Here is a 6629-nt window from a genome sequence, read left to right as displayed (position 1 = left end):
TATATTTGAAACAGGTTAGTTTTACATATTTGGAGGTATGGTAAAAAGCGTTTCGTCTAAAAGTGTCGGGAACTAGTCAATCTTTTTCGCATTTTGAGACTTTCCGGACAGACCCGAATGGCGCGCCGCGCGGCCATCCTGGCGCGCCGCGCCAGTTCACTGTGCAGCAAATTTTTTTTTATTTTGTATTTTCACGTGGTTTGTTCGCGGGTTGGTTTGGGTTGTTACAAGTGGCATCAGAGCATGGTCTAAGGGATTTAGGTGACTTGAGATAGGCGCCTAGACTTAGACTTTTTGTGTGCGCGTTATGCGGGACTTGTAGGACTTTGAGTCGGAACGGGATTGGTTAGTGCATAAGTTTATGTGAACTAATCATGTACTAATTGTTTGTGTTGTGTTTAGCAATCATCAAGCGAGATAGACGTTGTACTAGCGAGTTAACGCGACGTGCTCGCGTAACAACGACTAGCTACCGTTGTTACGGGTGCAAATCATGTCAAACAAGCAATGTACAACGATTGTTGAGCAAGATGGGGTAGTGTGGTATATGTATATATATATATATATATATACATACGTGTTATATCTTTTCGTTCCATTGGTTAATCTATTTCATTTCTTAAGAATGAAGACGGAAGATGAATATGGAACGGAAGGGCCTACTCATGAAAGGAAGGGCGAGTTAGCGGTAATGGTTGACGCCGCGATTGAGCAATGCGTCTTGGGTTTCGCCAACGGAGTTTATCAAGTAGTCAAAGAGTCAATCGAAGGACGAGTAACCGAAATGGTCCGAGACCAAGTGACTAAGGTTGTAAGGGAAGAGTTTGAGAAGAGGTTTTCTAATCCTCGAGGTAGTAGTAATGAGGATGTACTTGCAAGATTGGAGCCAAGTGCTACTGGTAAGAGGACAAGAAGTGCGCCTGAAGGCGTCGGAAACGTGAAAAAGAGGAGTAAGGGAGGTCATGTACCTACGTGTTATAATTGTGCTGAAAAGGGTCACCTGTCGCGTGATTGCACGCTTGCGCCTCCTAAAGACGACATATGCTTCAAGTGTCGAAGAAAGGGACACCGGAAGTCAGAGTGTCCCGAGTTGTTTAATAATCAAAGTAGAGGTGTAATTGAGGCGGCTAGTAGCATGAAGAAGGGAGCGTCGGGCCCCTGTGGGTTGAAGTGTTACAAATGTGGGCAAAGGTGTAGTGACCCGAACTTTTCCATGTTTATATATATTAATAGAGATTGATATTTACATGATTAAATGTTTCCAACATGTTAAGCAATCAAACTTGTTAAGACTTGATTAATTAAAATATGTTTCATATAGACAATTGACCACCCAAGTTGACCGGTGATTCACGAACGTTAAAACTTGTAAAAACTATATGATGACATATATTTGGATATATATATAGTTAACATGATACTATGATAAGTAAACATATCATTAAGTATAATAATAATGAACTACATATGTAAAAACAAGACTACTAACTTAATGATTTTTAAACGAGACATATATGTAACGATTATCGTTGTAAAGACATTTAATGTATATATATCATATTAAGAGATATTCATACATGATAATATCATGAAAATATAATAATTTAAAATCTCATTTGATATTATAAACATTGGGTTAACAACATTTAACAAGATCGTTAACCTAAAGGTTTCAAAACAACACTTACATGTAACGACTAACGATGACTTAATGACTCAGTTAAAATGTATATACATGTAGTATTTTAATATGTATTTATACACTTTTGAAAGACTTCAATACACTTATCAAAATACTTCTACTTAACAAAAATGCTTACAATTACATCCTCGTTCAGTTTCATCAACAATTCTACTCGTATGCACCCGTATTCGTACTCGTACAATACACAGCTTTTAGATGTATGTAATATTAATATATACACTCCAATGATCAGCTCTTAGCAGCCCATGTGAGTCACCTAACACATGTGGGAACCATCATTTGGCAACTAGCATGAAATATCTCATAAAATTACAAAAATATGAGTAATCATTCATGACTTATTTACATGAAAACAAAATTACATATCCTTTATATCTAATCCATACACCAACGACCAAAAACACCTACAAACACTTTCATTATTCAATTTTCTTCATCTAATTGATCTCTCTCAAGTTCTATCTTCAAGTTCTAAGTGTTCTTCATATATTCTACAAGTTCTAGTTACATAAAATCAAGAATACTTTCAAGTTTGCTAGCTCACTTCCAATCTTGTAAGGTGATCATCCAACCTCAAGAAATCTTAGTTTCTTACAGTAGGTTATCATTCTAATATAAGGTAATAATCATATTCAAACTTTGGTTCAATTTCTATAACTATAACAATCTTATTTCAAGTGATGATCTTACTTGAACTTGTTTTCGTGTCATGATTCTGCTTCAAGAACTTCGAGCCATCCAAGGATCCGTTGAAGCTAGATCCATTTTTCTCTTTTCCAGTAAGTTTATCCAAGGAACTTAAGGTAGTAATGATGTTCATAACATCATTCGATTCATACATATAAAGCTATCTTATTCGAAGGTTTAAACTTGTAATCACTAGAACATAGTTTAGTTAATTCTAAACTTGTTCGCAAACAAAAGTTAATCCTTCTAACTTGACTTTTAAAATCAACTAAACACATGTTATATATCTATATGATATGCTAACTTAATGATTTAAAACCTGGAAACACGAAAAACACCGTAAAACCGGATTTACGCCGTCGTAGTAACACCGCGGGCTGTTTTGGGTTAGTTAATTAAAAACTATGATAAACTTTGATTTAAAAGTTGTTATTCTGAGAAAATGATTTTTATTATGAACATGAAACTATATCCAAAAATTATGGTTAAACTCAAAGTGGAAGTATGTTTTCTAAAATGGTCATCTAGACGTTGTTCTTTCGACTGAAATGACTACCTTTACAAAAACAACTTGTAACTTATTTTTCTGACTATAAACCTATACTTTTTCTGTTTAGATTCATAAAATAGAGTTCAATATGAAACCATAGCAATTTGATTCACTCAAAACGGATTTAAAATGAAGAAGTTATGGGTAAAACAAGATTGGATAATTTTTCTCATTTTAGCTACGTGAAAATTGGTAACAAATCTATTCCAACCATAACTTAATCAACTTGTATTGTATATTATGTAATCTTGAGATACCATAGACACGTATACAATGTTTCGACCTATCATGTCGACACATCTATATATATTTCGGAACAACCATAGACACTCTATATGTGAATGTTGGAGTTAGCTATACAGGGTTGAGGTTGATTCCAAAATATATATAGTTTGAGTTGTGATCAATACTGAGATACGTATACACTGGGTCGTGGATTGATTCAAGATAATATTTATCGATTTATTTCTGTACATCTAACTGTGGACAACTAGTTGTAGGTTACTAACGAGGACAGCTGACTTAATAAACTTAAAACATCAAAATATATTAAAAGTGTTGTAAATATATTTTGAACATACTTTGATATATATGTATATATTGTTATAGGTTCGTGAATCAACCAGTGGCCAAGTCTTACTTCACGACGAAGTAAAAATCTGTGAAAGTGAGTTATAATCCCACTTTTAAAATCTAATATTTTTGGGATGAGAATACATGCAGGTTTTATAAATGATTTACAAAATAGACACAAGTACGTGAAACTACATTCTATGGTTGAATTATCGAAATCGAATATGCCCCTTTTTATTAAGTCTGGTAATCTAAGAATTAGGGAACAGACACTCTAATTGATGCGAATCCTAAAGATAGATCTATTGGGCTTAACAAAACCCATTCAAAGTACCGGATGCTTTAGTACTTCGAAATTTATATCATATCCGAAGGGTGTCCCGGAATGATGGGGATATTCTTATATATGCATCTTGTTAATGTCGGTTACCAGGTGTTCACCATATGAATGATTTTTATCTCTATGTATGGGATGTGTATTGAAATATGAAATCTTGTGGTCTATTGTTACGATTTGATATATATAGGTTAAACCTATAACTCACCAACATTTTTGTTGACGTTTAAAGCATGTTTATTCTCAGGTGAATATTAAGAGCTTCCGCTGTTGCATACTAAAATAAGGACAAGATTTGGAGTCCATATTTGTATGATATTGTGTAAAAACTGCATTCAAGAAACTGATTTCGATGTAACATATTTGTATTGTAAACCATTATGTAATGGTCGTGTGTAAACAGGATATTTTAGATTATCATTATTTGATAATCTACGTAAAGCTTTTTAAGCCTTCATTTATAAAATAAAGGTTATGGTTTGTTTTAAAAATGAATGCAGTCTTTGAAAAACGTCTCATATAGAGGTCAAAACCTCGCAACGAAATCAATTAATATGGAACGTTTTTAATCAATAAGAACGGGACATTTCAGTTGGTATCAGAGCGTTGGTCTTAGAGAACCAGAATTTTGCATTAGTGTGTCTTATCGAGTTTTTTAGGATGCATTAGTGAGTCTGGACTTCGACCGTGTTTACTTGAAAAATGATTGCTTAACAAATTTTGTTGGAAACTATATATTTTTAACATGTGAATATTCTGTGATATATTAATCTCTTAACGCGTTTGATATTATGTGATAGATGTCTACCTCTAGAACAAGTCCCATTGACTCACCTAATAATAATGAAGAGTCAAATGTAAATTGGAATGATTCGTGGACTGATTCACAAGTTCCCGAAGAGGAACCGGAAGAAGAGTCAGAACCGGAAGAAGAATCGGAACCGGAAGAAGAGTCAGAACCGGAAGAAGAATCGGAACCGGAAGAAGAAATAGAACTGGTGGGGGAAATAATAAAACGGTTAAGTAAAAGAAAATCCTCAACCAACCGACCAAGGTTAATTATGGTCAATGGTGTTTCCGCCAAGGAAGCAAAATATTGGGAGGATTACCAATTCTCCGATGAATCGGATTCCGACGAGAATTCCGATGATGTTATAGAAATTACCCCAACTGAATTTAAAAAGGCAAAAGAAAATAATAAGGAAAAGGGCATAAAAATAGAGAAATCTAATTCCAACCTCAATGAACTTTATATATATCGTCAACCCCCGAAGTCCTTAAGTTGTAACAATGACCCGGGAACCTCTAAACCACCAGGTTTTTCTAAACCAATGTGGAAAACGACGGCTCGTATTAGGGGAACATCATATATCCCTAGAAACTTGGCAAAACGAACCAAAACTGAAGAAGAAGAAGAAGCAAGCGAGTCGGAATAAGATAGTTGTATTCGTGTGGTGTAATATATGTAATATAGCGTGCTTATGCTTTATGATATATGTAAAAATTGCTTGTATTAATAAGTATTTTTTTATGAATCTAACTCTTGTCTATTTTACAGTATAAAAATACAAAATGGATAGACAACCCAATATTTTAAGAGACCTACCCGGAGACATGATTGATGAAATCTTGTCTAGAGTTGGTCAGAATTCTTCGGCACAACTATTTAAGGCGAGATCAGTTTGTAAGACATTCGAAGAACATTCCAAGAATGCCTTGGTTTATAAAAGGTTTTCGTTCGAAAGATGGGGGATATCACATTAGGAAATCCATAAGTTACGATGTGTTTACTTTGACGCATATATTGCGGGGAACCCAAATGCTATTTTACGCAATGGGTTAAGAAATTATTTTGACTCAATATATCCGAATATTGGACTTCGTGATTTAGAAAAAGCGGCTAACATGCAACATAAAGAAGCATGTTATGCTTACGGATTAGTAATGTTCGCTTCTCACCAAAGTGAGAACAAGAACATTGGGCTACAACTATTAAACAAAACGTTCCCACAAGTGACGGAGTTGGTAATTGGGGTAAGAAATGAGGTTTTTAGATTATTACGGGACTGTTGGACATTACGTAACCCTCGTCCCTTTGACAACATTACAACACGCTGTCTTATCAACGGCCATAACGGTTATGTTTCACAAGACCAAGGATGGGAAGTAATCCTAGTAAAACCAGAATGCATGACTTGTTTCTGGACGTATGAATTACGTGTCTTTAGTGCCTTTGCTGAACGACTTGTGTACTAGCTAGAATTATCTTCACAACCATCTTGTATCAAATTTATTGTGTGCTATATTTCATGCTATATGTAAAATAAGCGGTATTGTAAGTTTGTAAAATATTGTGTAAAAGTTTGAACGCGAAATATTATTATAATCAGTTTTTCATATAGAATTGTAGTAGTTGATATGTATATTAGCTACTAAGTATGAACTTAACGGGTAGGTACTACCCGAATTTAAACTTATAAAACGCTAATATGAAGAAAAAGCTTTTATAAATGAGTTCATATTATGTTACGAAATACTATTAACTACTCTTAATATACTGTATGATTAACTTGTTCCATTTGACTATTTTGAAGGAAATGGCACCGACTACTCGACACACCGTGAATATGAATGAAGAGGAATTTCGTACTTTTCTAGCTTCAAACATAGCAGCAGTACAGGTTGCGCTACATACCAACAATAACCTTGGATCTAGCAGTACAGGAAATCGTGTAGGATGCACCTACAAAGAATTCACTGCCTGCAAACCTTTGGAA

Source organism: Rutidosis leptorrhynchoides, chromosome 5 (assembly GCF_046630445.1).
Source record: "Rutidosis leptorrhynchoides isolate AG116_Rl617_1_P2 chromosome 5, CSIRO_AGI_Rlap_v1, whole genome shotgun sequence".
NCBI lineage: Eukaryota > Viridiplantae > Streptophyta > Magnoliopsida > Asterales > Asteraceae > Rutidosis > Rutidosis leptorrhynchoides.
This window is presented reverse-complemented; position numbering follows the sequence as displayed.